At 44.1% G+C, this 13,803-nt stretch overlaps 1 protein-coding gene across 7 annotated transcripts in view; it reads right to left on the bottom strand.

Annotated features, from left to right (window-relative positions):
• SYT16 (synaptotagmin 16) overlaps positions 1–13,803 on the bottom strand; it is a 102,321-nt gene that overhangs the window by 27,346 nt on the left and 61,172 nt on the right. Inside the window, exon 2 of one of the 7 annotated variants that reach the window (XM_039552914.1) lies at positions 12,657–12,782. The exons of the other annotated variants lie outside the window; for them this stretch is intronic. The gene's annotated coding sequence lies outside the window, so the exon portion shown is untranslated. The remainder of the gene's footprint in view (positions 1–12,656; positions 12,783–13,803) is intronic. 7 annotated transcript variants of the gene reach the window in all.

Raw genomic sequence — 13,803 nt, 5'->3', positions numbered from 1 at the left:
TCCAGAGGAGGAAAGCATTTCAGAATGGATCTAGGTATGTCTGGTCTTGAAATCCTCCTAGCTACAAGCAGTGATTTTCAAACCCCTCTTCCTATAAGACAGCAGAAATATGGCTTAGTGGGACTGAGATGTATTTGCCCTCACACAGCAGCAATCCTCTTGCCTGGCACCTGCTACAGCCCCAGTTCCAAACCACCCTGCAGTACCCCTGCACCTCTTGCACTGAGACAAACATGATGCAGGGAGACCAAGCAGTGCTCCTGCCCCTGGTTATTTTGAGATTAGCCACCAAAAGAGTGCTAAAAAACTTCCTAGAAGAGCCTCAAAGGAGCAGAATCATTACCTAATTACAACATATCTAAACAAAAATGGCTTGTAAATTTTAGGGGTTAAAGAGAAAAAGGATCTTAAATTTCAAGTGGCATTATGCAATCAGGCCAAGATTGTTTAATTTACCACATGCTGGGTAATAGTCTGAGAAGGCTCCATGTTTCCAGAGCTAAAATAGGCTCTTTATTAACAGGGTGATTTGCAGCGAGGCTGTGGGCAGAGCTGGCATTCAAGCCTGTTCAAGTCCCCAGAGCATCTTCTAAACACTTCCTTCATGCTGTGTGCACTCCAAGATCTATTCAGGTTACTACAAAGATTTTTTAACAGGTGAAAAGTTAAAGCTAAAATGAGTCCAAAGTGCGGACTGTCACGACAGTGAAAACAGAAACAGGGGGTCAAGGAAACTCTCCTGTGAGAACATGATGTGAGAAGACTTTGCCGTATGCCAAGGCTGAGTGGGAGAGAAGTTATTCAGGGCTCTCCAAGATGCTCAGCTTCACTGTGTGCCTGAGTTTGCCATAGATCTTGGATTATGTAAGAGATGAAAACTACCAGCAATATGAGTAAAAGACTTGTTAAGAGTATACAAGAAGAGAAGTCTCAGACAAAGCCTGAACATGCCATGGTCCCAGTCTGGACTCAGCACTTTCAAAAGATCCTCATTCCTCCCACTGAGAGGATCTGCTCAGCTCAAACAGTGTGTGATACACCCTTGGGGCACAATGATGGCTTTAAATCCACAGATTTTTATGTTTCATGATCATGCCACCAGCTAGGTACCTCTGAAAATAAGAGCAACTCTGCACTGTGTTGTACCAGAAGAAGAGCTAGATGGAGAGACATATCCTCAAATGATCTAATTGGAGGGTGCATTAAATTCAAGCAATTATATTTCAAAATTAAAACATTCTATTGAACTAAAAACAAAGGGCACTTTTATGGCTCTTCTCTATAATGAACTTCTCCAGATTTTAGAATGTGTTCAGGCCAATTTTCTAAATAGCTATGTTTTTAAATGCATTTCATCTCTGTTTGTATAAAAGAGTCATTACATTAGTCCATGGAAGATCATAAAATTCTTCCCTTCTGTGCCATAAATTTTTAGTATCTGTCATTGCCTGACATTTGGCATATGCACTGGCAAACGATACAGCATAATTCATTCAATGTTCACCTTGTGTTTGTGAAGTTGTTACAAAAGGAGACATTCAGCTTCTGCTAAAAGGCTTGCTAAAGAGATGACTTATGTGACACAGATAAAAAATAATTAGAACCAAGTCCTGCAGTCTTTACTCTGGAAAAATTTCCAATAAAAGTCCATGAGAATCCCTGCAGGTTAAGGAAACAGAATTCAATAACAATATGCAATTAATGGAAAGATCTTTATGAACTTCAGCAAGTCCTGGACCAGGACACTTCCCTCTAAGCATTTTAGCTGCAGGTAAAATCAGGAAACCAAGTTTAGCAAGAGAGAATGGAAGAACCAGGATTTGTTCTCCACAACAAAAGAACCTCTCTGCGTTGAGGCTACAGATTTCAGACTCCAACTTCTTTAACCCTGTTCTATGCAAGCAGTACCTCTGCACCTCTGTCCTGTGCTCCTTGTGGCTGGAGGGCAAGTGGCTGAATTTGGGTCTACACTCCACCTGCTTTTTATTCAGGTACTTCTGATCAAAAACTCTGTGACCATGACACAGAGGTCTCAAACTGTTTAGTCATGTCATGGTTATTGCCTGAAGGTGCTGCCTGTTCATCCTCCTCCCCGTATCTGTTCACTGGGAGAAAAACACCACTCAGGCTTTAGACAGTCTGCTGCCCCTGGCCCAGAAGCCAGAGGACACAGCACACTTCTGCCTCTCAGGTGCACCCTCTGGGGGGAAAAAGTGACCGAGGATTTAGGGAGGACCGGGGCATGAACTGGAGAATCACCTGCTGCTTCAAACCTCTGGAGGGCTTGGTGATGTCATATTGTATCAGCAACATTTACATGTTATTGGACCCTGCTCAACTCTGCATGTTAACCTATTTTTTTAATGAAGATTTTTAACAGAGCAAAACACAAGGTCACAATACACAGAAGGACCACCTGTAAAATCATTGCATGTGCAAAGGCAAAGTAGCAAACAAAGGACTTGAAAACTTTTTCATGCTTCCATTCTCCTGCAGCCCCTGCCAAGGTGGGGAGAGACCTTCTTTTGTGCAGAAAAGCAACTCAGATGTAACCTGCTCAGGGTAGCGCCACAAACACATAAATACTGCACGTGGCTAACAGGCACTGCTGACTCCATCTGCCAGCAGCAGACGAGCTCGGGAGACCAATGTAAATTCTAACCTTTAAAAGTGAAGATAACACATTTGAGCACATCCCCATGCTGCCCTTGCCCTCCTGCTGCCAGCACGTGCAGCGCACAGGGGATGGCTGTACCCTCCTTAGTGCTGAGCACCTGCCAGATGGGGAAAAGAAGGCTCAGGACATGCTGTATATACCTGGCCTGGCTTGCTCAGGATGGAAACACAGAAGCATTTTGCTGATGTCCTTGCCAGCAGCACCAGGGGAGCACAGCAGCAGGACGTTGGAAGCGGTGGGACAGCAGCAGTGACTTTGCACTCACAGATTTGTGTGTGAACAGCCCAGCTGTCGAGTGTGGTCAGGCCACTGCTCATTCTGCAACATGAAGGGCATGATTTGGTTGCCAAGACTCACTTTGGTAATCTCCATGGCAAACTCTAGCAGCTGAGCAGTGGAGAAGGAGGCTCTCCCATTTTGGGAAGCTAAGCACCTTCCTCCGCCTCAAACCTCACATCAGCCACAGGTGAGGAAACTGGAACCTGCTTTTACATACTCTGCTAGGTCTATTAAAAATCTGCAGTATAAACTTAATGACAAGTGCTGTCACAGCTCCATAAATCTGCCTGCTGCTGCACAGGAGACTGCACTCCTCTCCCAGGACAGAGCACCAAAGCCAGCTGATCCCAGCAGAAGCTGACCCCTTTCATGCCACCACTCTGGTAGGTTTGACCCTCTGGTGTGGTGTGCCACAGTTTGACAACAAACCTGCTCTTCCTGCTGGAAAACTGCTCCCAGCTGGAGGAAAAAAGCTGTGTTTGTACTCTGATAAAAGTGAAAAATTTTTAAACATTAGTTTGTAAACGGTCGGTGACCAGCTGTCATAAAATTTGATTACTTTTATGTAAGCTATTAAAAATAACCTTCTTTGAAATTTTCTTAGATAAAAATTATTTCAAGCTGTAACAACCCCATGGCTTAAATGTGATCTATTCAAATAATCAAAACACATAAAAATAAACATTCCTTTCAGTCAACTACCTGCATTTCTACCTGCAGCTCATGTAAGCTCTACAAAATTTATCTAATTGCTCAGCAAACGCTATTAAGTTCTACTTAAGATATATGTGTATATCTTTTGGGTGATTAAGACAAAAATAAAAAACTATCCCGGTTTAACCAAAAGCCCACATTTCACTCAAACAACTTTCTAAAAATCCTGTGTAAAATAACATCTTTAGTAATTAAACCACACCTTTCACCATTTTCTCAAACAACTGTAACATTAAAATTCTGGGTCTACAGGTGTGAGGCTGTAAACTTAGATAAATGTGCCTAAACATAACGTGAAATTCCGATTGTTACAAGAAATTTCGCAAAGGCCACGTGGATGCAGGACTCCTGGACAGCTCCTGTCAGGGCACTGACCCGCCTGCAACTCCCTCCAAAACACAGCAGAGCCCTTTTGCTAAGACAGGAGCGGAAGGGGGGGGGGGGGGGGGGGGAGGGGGGATGGAGGAGAGAAGCTTGGCATGGTGTGATATATTATTGGCTGCTTGACTTTGATTTCAACTTCCCCAATCCCCAAGGCACGACTGCATCACTTGTTAGGACAGTGGCTGCCATTCCTCACAAATATTTGGAAGCACACAGGCTAATTAAACGGTGGCACTGGGGAATCTGCAGCAAATGCCTGATGTGTCTGCTGCTGAATCACTGCCTGAGCAGCCAGCAGCTCCGTGTCAACTTAATATCTCTGTATTAATAAAAGTAACTTAACCCAGGGGAGAGGAAAACGATCACCATTCAAACACACAAGTGTCCTGATTAGCAAAGGACAAGGGGGAAGCATTTTCTCTATCACCATGGAAACTTAAATAAAGGGCCCGTAATTACAATCTAAATTCTGGAGAGATAATGAATACATCTTGAGATCTGCAGATGTTGTGTAGCATATACATATTTCTAGCAACTTCAACTCAATTACTTCTATGCAGCATCTGTTTTACAAATCAACTTCCCACTGCTCCTAAGGAGGCATGTGGGATTTTTATTTTTTTTTTTTTTCCCCAGAGGAGACAGTGGGGGAAGAAGGGTGACCTCTTTTTCTGGCAAGGTATTTCAAACTACCACTATTTATTTAGAAATTTCAAACACCCAGTCAGTTACAAAGTTAGCTTACAGGCATTCAAATACACCAAGCTAAAACGCATGAAATAAATAATTCAAGAAGTCTCTGCAGTGTTACCAAGTATAAAGAACAACTTATCGTTTGCTCCAAGCCTACCCAAGAAAAAGAATTACTGAATAAAATACATTATGTAGGTGTGAAATATAGAGGTACTGCACATATCCTGTCTGCCTACAATTAAAAAACAACAAACAACAGTCATTTTGGCTGAACAATGGAAACTTTCCAAATGCCAAATTTCTGGTTTTCCTATACATTTAATGTTGCTCTTCTGCATCCACTTTTGTCTTAGAGATTTTGATTCTGCTGTACGGAAGTCAGTGGGAGTTTCAATGGGAACATCACCAAGCCCTGAAGGAAGCAGAAGTAGTACACAAAAGAAATGCATTTGATCACATAAACAAGACAATATCAGTACATCTATGCATAATGCATGCACTCAGAGCATCCCAGGAGCACTTGTGGCTGTGCTATTTGCTTTTACAGAAACAGTCACACAGGTCTGGCCTTAAAATTTTCATGATCAAGATGACAGAGAGGAACAGTGATCTGTAACAGCTCCTACCTCAGCAAAACCCAGAACTGTGCACAGAAAGAAAAGGGCTTTTCTTTGGAAAACGGGCAAGGTCTGCTGCAAACAAGGGATTTGTTAAAGCTTCTCAGAGAAAGGAGGAACATTTTGTACAGGGAACACGCAGCAACACACATGGAGTTGCTCCTATCAATTCCTAGGTGGCTACAGCTCTGCAGTAGTTTTCAGTCTGGAGTCTTCTTCCTGCTCTTACTGTCAGACACTTGAACTGGGAATTCAAACTGATGCACAAAGTAATGCAACTGCCTGATTTAGGCTTGACTGAAGAGGAGGGCACCCAATCCAAACCCCTCCCTTAGATCCCAAATGTGTTCAAAATCACTGGAGTAGACCCACACTTCTACACACTGATAGGACACTGCTGACTAACACCCCCTGGTCTTTTACTAATGGAGAGGATTTCTCCTTGCACCATCCCTATGTGTTTTCATCCCTTTCTGCCAGGTATAAAAAACAGGGAAAAATTTGGTGTCCAGTGCTAAAGGTGAGGTTTGCCCCTCTCTGCTAAGTGTCAATAGACAGTGCCCTGCTTTTGCCATCTCTGCCTCTCCATCTGTCCTCATCCCATGGCCAAACCAACTGGGAAGCTCCCCAAGGGGAGTGCATTTGGGTGTTTGCATGAAATGCAGGCAAAGAGAATCACAGCTTAGAAACCTTTGTACCAGGGGATATTTACAACAAAAATAATTTTTAAGAAAAGAGAACAAAACAACAGAAGAGAGAGGAATCTCAGAAAAAGGCATTTTTTGGCTCTGACCACCTCTACAGTGAAACAATACAGCAGTCAGAGCAATACACCCCAATTCTGTGCACTGCTGTGCAAAGAAATAGAGGACTGCCCACAGAAAACAGCATGAAAACCAGCATATTTTCCTGTTGTTTCTTTCCTACTCCCAAAATTGGATTTTAAAAATAGGAACATGGGATTCCATATCAAACTGGCTCTCACTGTGCTGCCTAAGGTTCTTCCATAGCTATAGGAAATGGCAGCCAAGAGGCTGAACCACAATCATCCCTGATTTTCCCAATCACCTACTTTACATCTTACATGTGGAGCAAATATGAGTCAGGCTTCATTTGTGCTACTGGGTTCTATTAGCACAGGCCCAGGATTTGTGCAGAAGTGGAAGAAAAGAGAGATTACACACTGTAGGAGACACTGCTAAGACAGGAAAACCCCTGGTGCGGATGCAGTTACATCCATGAGTCAGCCTGCAGCTCTCTGGCAGCTCAGGTTAGGTTGTGTGCACGAAATGTGCAGCTGCAGAGGCAGAAAAGCACCTTCTGTCAGCAGATGTCATGTTACACTGGGGACACTGCAGAGCACAGGTGGAGCTGAGTGTGCTCTCGGGTGTGGGGCTGGAAAGGCTCATGGGCTCAGAAACTAAACATACTGCTGGATGCCAAAGGTTGGTGAAGTCCTTTCTTTCCAACAAAAAAAACCTTTCCCCTCACCAGTACTGTTTTTGTGACAGTTTTCTTGGTAGCTTTCATACCACAATGGGTTGAATTCCTTCAGGTTCCCCATCCATCATTTCTTCTATTTGTTTGGCTTGGATATGAACTTCCTCAAATGCAAGGGAGTCACTTCCTAAACTTCCTCCAGTACACCTAAGGAAGCTTCTCTGGATTGGCACTAGTTCCTTTCAGCTAGCAGAAATCAAACTGGCCAAGGAAACGTCCAGGAAACTCAGGTCACTGACTCTGCTCCTCTTTAAAGCAGTTTCAGCACTCCACATGAGACCCAGTGTATGCACACACCATTCACAGCACCCAAACATCAGCTTCACACCCACAAGCCTTTGTTTGCTGATTAATAGTGTGGAAATGAACTCCCTCAAGAAGATATTTGTTTGGATTTGCTACAGAAAACAACAGCATTGCAACAAGGCAGATATTTATTTTCCCACTGATTTTTCTAATTGTAACTTTGTTTGCTGCCAGAGGATTGATTCACCACAGCTCCCCTTTACTGCTGCAGTAACACCACAGCACTCCCAGGAAAATCACCAACTTTGGGAGCAGCAGTGGGTGGGAATGTGGTGCAGCAAGACTCACATGCCTTCAGGACCGAAGCTGTCACCCAAAAGAAACAACCCTGTCCTCCTGCCCTTCCCCTCTTCCCTTTGTTTCAATTTTGGCAGTCACATGGCCAACTCACCTGGTTTAAAAGTAACAGGGAAGGGGCTGCTGGGTCTTGTTTGAAGCAAGAGGCTGGGCTGCTTCACCACACAGTGGCTTGCTCCTGAGGCCAGGCATGGGAAGCAGCTCAGCTGTGTGACTGGGGAAGGATGTTGTATCTCAGCTGCAGTTTTACATCAATAACAGGCAATTGCAAAACTCAGGCCCGAGGGGTTTACAGCTACATTATTTATGGCTATAAGTCTAACCCTTAAAACTGACCTCGAGACACAGAACTCCAGCAAACCACAGGGCTCTCATTAATCCAAATTCAGGGCTTTCTCTCCAGCACCACCAGTCTCATTATTTGCTAGAAAATACTCCCACAACAATTACGCTCTATAGACTGTACAGGTTTGAATCTCTCTCAGCCCAAGGAGATAAATGCCTCCAAACACCCAGCTTGTGGGGGAAAGTCCTCATGAGTCCCTCCAGGGATGCTTCATCTCACAGGGGTACTGAGCTCTCTAGGAGGGGAGCACCTGCCTGGACAAAAGGGAACTTTTAGGTGGTGCAATGATGCCATGAGAGCATCAGCTGTTTCCATGGTCATGGTGATGCCTTAGGTTTTAACTTTCATATTTTTCAGATTCTTCACTGCTCAGTGTGTAACTCTGAAGTTTCTTGTAGCCTGTTAATTTCTGCTCTCTCATGCTAGGCAGATATAACAAAGCCTCTCCAAGCCTGCTCTTCAAGGACACCCAGACTGTCCTAGGCCCAAAAAGTATAAACCAAAGAGCCACTAAGGGGGGCAAGCAGAGGGGAATTACATCATTAAACTGAATCTTTTATAGGTTTGGTTCATTTGCATAACAGGGTTAATTCTCCAATTAAAGTGTGAAGAACTCGGGGCCTGTTGTCCATCTTGGGGTCCATCTTGGCAATAGCCTCTGGCTCCCCAGGGGTACCTTTGAAGGCCTTTCAAATAAATACCTACCTTTATTCCCTTACTCCTTTCTAGTCTCTGTTTCTAGGAGGCCTCTTAAGGCATCAATGGGAGGGGATTTTCTACACATTTGGCTATGGACTGATTTAAGATTCAACCCAAGTCATTCATGCTGGTCTACAAATAGGTACTGATGAAGTGTCCCTAAGTCCATCTGTGGAAACTGCATGAGAATCACACAAACAGCATCTGTGGAGGTACAGCCCAACCACACCTTCCTCATTGCCTGCAAGACCCCCAGAGCTCAACAATGACATTCCCTGTCCTTAAAACTACACAGTTTTACCTCCAAGACTGTAATCTCCCTATTTCTTTTCATTCCAGAAAATGAATCTTCCCTTTGGTTACTAAAACCTCTTCAGGAGTCTATGAGGCCACTCCAAAGGACGGCTGCTGCCACCAGGTCATTACAACAGCCAAAAAATTAACTAGGCACAAGGAATTTATATCCACACCCCTATCTGGCAAAGGGTGAAGATCAACACCAGCTCACCTTTTGGCAGAGTGATCCCATCTTATATAACCTTACATTAGTGGGTTTTGTGCTGTTAAGCAATGCAAGGAGGCTGGGAGGTAACAGGGATGGATCATCTGTGCTTCCAGCAAGCCCCTGCAGGCCAAGCTAGCAACAACTGCAACAGAAAAGAAGAACCACCAAAAAAAGAAAAAAAAAAGCCAAGCAGTACTACTGCTTGTGTCAGCACACAGAAATACTATGTTCCAGCTCTGCACAGAGTGCTGCTAGTATTGCCTGCACGTAACCTCCACCACAACACAATGAGATCATTCACACCTGCCTCGCCTGTAGTAGGAGAGGGAAGGTGAGGAGGCAGGGTTTCTAGGAGAGAGGCAGCATTTCCCAGATGCTGCCAAGATGCTGTTTATTGGTAAATGAAGTCTCTTGAGTCCTAAACAACCTTCCCAGAGGAAGATAGAGTCGCAACTGCCATATGGAGAGTGGGAAGAGGATGTCACTTAGCAAAAGTGGATCAGAAAATACATGCACAAACACACACGCTCACACAAAATTTGTTCTGTAACTGCACAGAATGGCAAAATCCATTTCATCCTCTCAAATAAATCCTTCTCCATACAGCTTATGCAACCTTCTAGATGACAAGAGCAGATGAGAAGTACTCCTGAACAGAGCATCCTTCCCCATGCCCCCAGGGAGATGGGCACAAGGAAGCTTTGCCCTCCAGACAAGGAACTTGGTGAAAACCCAAACCACTGATCTACTGTGGGCTGACAAAGATACTGTGTCTAAAACCATTGACTGAGGATGAAAAGCAATGCTGACAAGCCCAAGACAGAGCTGGCAAAGGTACCACCTTCGAAAATTTGTGTTTTGAACCACTGCTTGGCTTCACTTCCCCAGCTGTAAAGCTGACATGCCATAATCCACCTTCCTCTCACAGCTGTTGTGTTCTCTTATCCCCACTGACTCCTGGATGAAGATCCCTTATAATTTGAAAATTTGAAGACACAGAACCGCAAAGGAGTACTTCAAATATGAGTAGGAACATTGTGCCACCTTCTCAAGGACAAAAGTCTGTGCACAAACACTCTGAGTGGTTCTGAATTTCCCAGAGAGAAAGCATTCAATGCAAGCTCACGTCTGCACTTCACTTCAGAAAGCCATGGGCTTGTATCACATTCTTCAGAGACCAGATGCATGCCCCCAGTCACGTTTGTGCTTCGTCCCACTCGAGCTGCTAGGAGTATTTTCTCTGAAGTGTTTTTGTCCACTGTCTGCCTTTGCTTTCATTCCCTTAGTGCTTGTGGTGGTATTGATTCAGTGTAGCCTCTTTAAATGTCCTTCTTAGAGCACAGGCACTGATTTTTATAGGCCTACATTCTGGCTAGAACACTGGCTGGCTCCATACCCAGACAGGTGATAAAATTCATAAACACTTCACTTCTCAATGTGGAGACTGGCCATCTAGCTATTTCAGTCTCAAGTTCAAGCAGAAATTTAATTTATCACATAATCAACATCTTTTTCTTATGGGTATATTTTGCTATATGGGTTTACAGGACCTAATGAAAACCTCACTTCTTGCCTAGGATTTCCTGTCCATGTGAAGGGTCATTTACTGAGGTCAGGAGTGTTCATACAGAGCAGAAAGAATAATTTCCTTTACTACAGCAATTACTGGCAAAAATCAATGACCCCTGTTAAGCTGGAGGCCAAGGTAAGTAAATGCAATAGTGCTTTCTAGATTTAAAAACTCCCAGAGCCTCAGAGGTGTGCTTCTCCTTACACACGTCCTGAGGAAAACCAGCCAGCCATCTAGACAGGGGTGTCACACTTCCTAGCATTCCAAGGCCATAAAAATTATTGTAGCGCAACTGAAATGCAACCTTTAGCTGGCACTGAGATTGCCCAATTGATGGGGGGGAAAAAAATCTCTAAGTTCTCCTTGCAGTGGAAGTACTGTCCTCACCTGTGAATTACTCTAGTGCTGTGAGCAGTGTCTGACAGCCTGGGAGGCTTCCACCACAGCACTTGCTGGGCAAAAATAGTTCAGCTGTGCTTCAGAAGGCTCAGCTCTGCTGCTGTGTCTGTCCCCGTGCCTTTTCGGAGCAGTGTCTGCAGAGACTGAGAACTTAATGGTCACTTTGGCTTTTTGTTTGCAAAGGACAACAGCCCTGAGGGAGAAGTGGGCTAAAGCCCTTGCTTTCATTGCAGTTATTGCTGTTCTTCATTTTTTTTGTTATTACAGTTTTTTTCCCCTTTAGATTCATGCTGGGAAGCAGAAGGACTGGCCACCTCTACCCTTCTTGCAGTGCACTACTTTCAGATGTGGTTTATTGCTCCACTGTTTGGTTGGTTTTTTCTTTTAAATTCTTAAGCCAAATGTGCAATGATGGATCTGGCAGCCACACTCCTGCCAGCCACCCCCAGTCAGCTGAGCAGCAGCGTCTCAGTCATGGGGGGATGCAAGGGCTGCTCTCTCCCTGCTCTGCACTGTGAGACATTGTCACAAACACTGAGGTCAGACAATGGACAAGGGTCTGAGAGAGCAAGTTCATCTGTTTCTGCAAAATTCACAACCACGTGATTTGCCACTGGTGGCAGCAATCTGCACACACAGAAGCCTCTGCCTTGCCATCATTCCTTCTTAAACCAAACACCTGGCACTGCAATACTTCCTGCTGAGCTACCTTCTCAGTATTAAACTGTGGATCAAAAGCATTCAAAGTAAAAAAAACTTTTCCTTGCATTTGTTTGAAACCTCAGTACAACTTTACTCTAGCATCATTTAATTACCGACCAGCAGTGGGCAGCAGCCAAACCTGCACCCTGTGATTAACCTGCCTCATGGTATCTGATGGATGTTTGACTTAAAACCCCAAGAATTTCATTGCTCAAACAATTTATTAGAACCCTAAGCCTAAAAATGGTTTTCAATAATATGTGTTCTGCTTCAGAGCCTAAGAAAATCTACTCTGGGAGCCAGGAAACATTTCCTAGGAGGCAAAAATGTGATCAAAAACATATTTGATAAAAAGGAGGAGGAGTAATGATAGTTTTTAACTACAGTGTTATTTTATTTCGTCTCAGAAGCATGCTGTCAGTTTAAGAGAAGGGAACATTTATTGGATTTTGTTTTGCATCTCTTTTAAAAAAAATTATTCTCACCTAGGGTTGCAGGGTTTTTTCCCCCTAAACCAAATAAACTGTATATTGGAATGACCTTGTAACGGGTTTCTGTGGCTCTTTAATCACCAGTGGCTGTTAAATGAAGCATATCTATTTTCTCTGTTACATTACTATTGGCAACCAGGTCTTCAGTAAGTGCCCAGAAATATTTCCATGGCAACAAAAAGCATTCAGCATTGCTACTGTTTTGTGCCAATTTAGCTTTAAAATATTCTATTGTGGAGAGAAATATGGTACATTAAGTGAAATAAAGTCAAGATGCAATGTTCTGAAAATAATACAAGGATAAACAGGAAACATGTATTTTGCAGAAATGGGGGGGGGGGAACTGCCAAATGGAAGGAAAAAATGTTCAAAGCTCATTTTGATGCTACTGAACAGCTTTGCTGAATGTCAGCAAGTCCATGTGTCACTTACATTGTCACTTAGGGTTAGGTAAAAAACTAACAGAAATAAGGGTACCTCAAACATCTTCTCTTGATCATTTTAATCCATGACTGAAATTTTAAGTTGCCAGGGTATTACAGTCTCTCTGCATGTCTAGGTTACCATCAGAAGAGTTCACACTCTTGATGTTAGAGAATGAATCTAAAGGAAAAAGAGGAAATAAAGAGTTGAAAAATAAAATACAAAGAGCATGTGTGTTTTGGAAGTGAAAGTTCACTTAGAAGAGCAAAATGAGTTCTTCCACATCAAAGGGTCTGTGGAAGACATTTTCAAATCACAGTTCAGCACTTTCTCTCCCATTATACGGCTTAGTTCTAAGAAAAAAAGGCATCAGCTCCCAGCCCTCTAACCCTCAAACAGCCAACTTTTATGACTATGAAGTCTTGAGACCATTGCATGGCTCTTTGTGCAGCACATTGCAGAGATAAAAAGATTAACATCTATCTGAGACCATCTGGAATGATATTTCCTAGGCTCCAAAAAGCTATGCAATGCTCCCTGAAGTGCTTGGTGTGGAAGCAGAGAGCTCTAGGAAGCAGCACTGTAGGTGCTGGGGAGCTCTGTGGGACCAGCCTTCCAGTCCACAATGGCTTAGGGAGAAGGAAAGCCAAAAAATATTGAGAGAGTCGAACAGCAACTTGACCAGTACCTGCTCTCAGCTGGGAGAGAGGTCCAGAGGGACCCTCCCTTGAGCTGCAGGGATGGGTCACTCTGGCATCTGTCTGTCCCTAAGTCTCACCAGGAAGCTCCATCTGGTCCATCACCCGCTCCTAGGACCCGTCTTTCTCAGATGTCCCTGCAGACAAGGCTGCAGGTGACAAAGAGCTCTGACAAGGACAGCAGCTTATTCCTGGGCCCCATCTCCATAAGAGCTCACCACCTTTCCTCCCACCTGCTGTGAGCAAGAGTGTGGCCCAGAGAGAGCAGGATGCCCTACAAATGATGCATTTGGCACCTGGCTGAGCCCCAGGATTTGCTGTGAATTGTTCCAACAGCCCCTCCTGAGCTACAGGCTCTGCAGGAGACAAGGTTAGGCCCTGGACAGCACTTGTCCAAGAGGATCCACGGCCCCAGCACTCCCTGAATGGACACCTTGTGCCCTGCTCCATGACTTCTGTGCACACACTGGCCACATAATCCAAGCACACACAGCAAATCCAGC

This window comes from Corvus cornix, chromosome 5 (genome assembly GCF_000738735.6).
Source record: "Corvus cornix cornix isolate S_Up_H32 chromosome 5, ASM73873v5, whole genome shotgun sequence".
In the NCBI taxonomy this organism is placed as follows: domain Eukaryota; kingdom Metazoa; phylum Chordata; class Aves; order Passeriformes; family Corvidae; genus Corvus; species Corvus cornix.
This window is presented reverse-complemented; position numbering and strand designations above follow the sequence as displayed.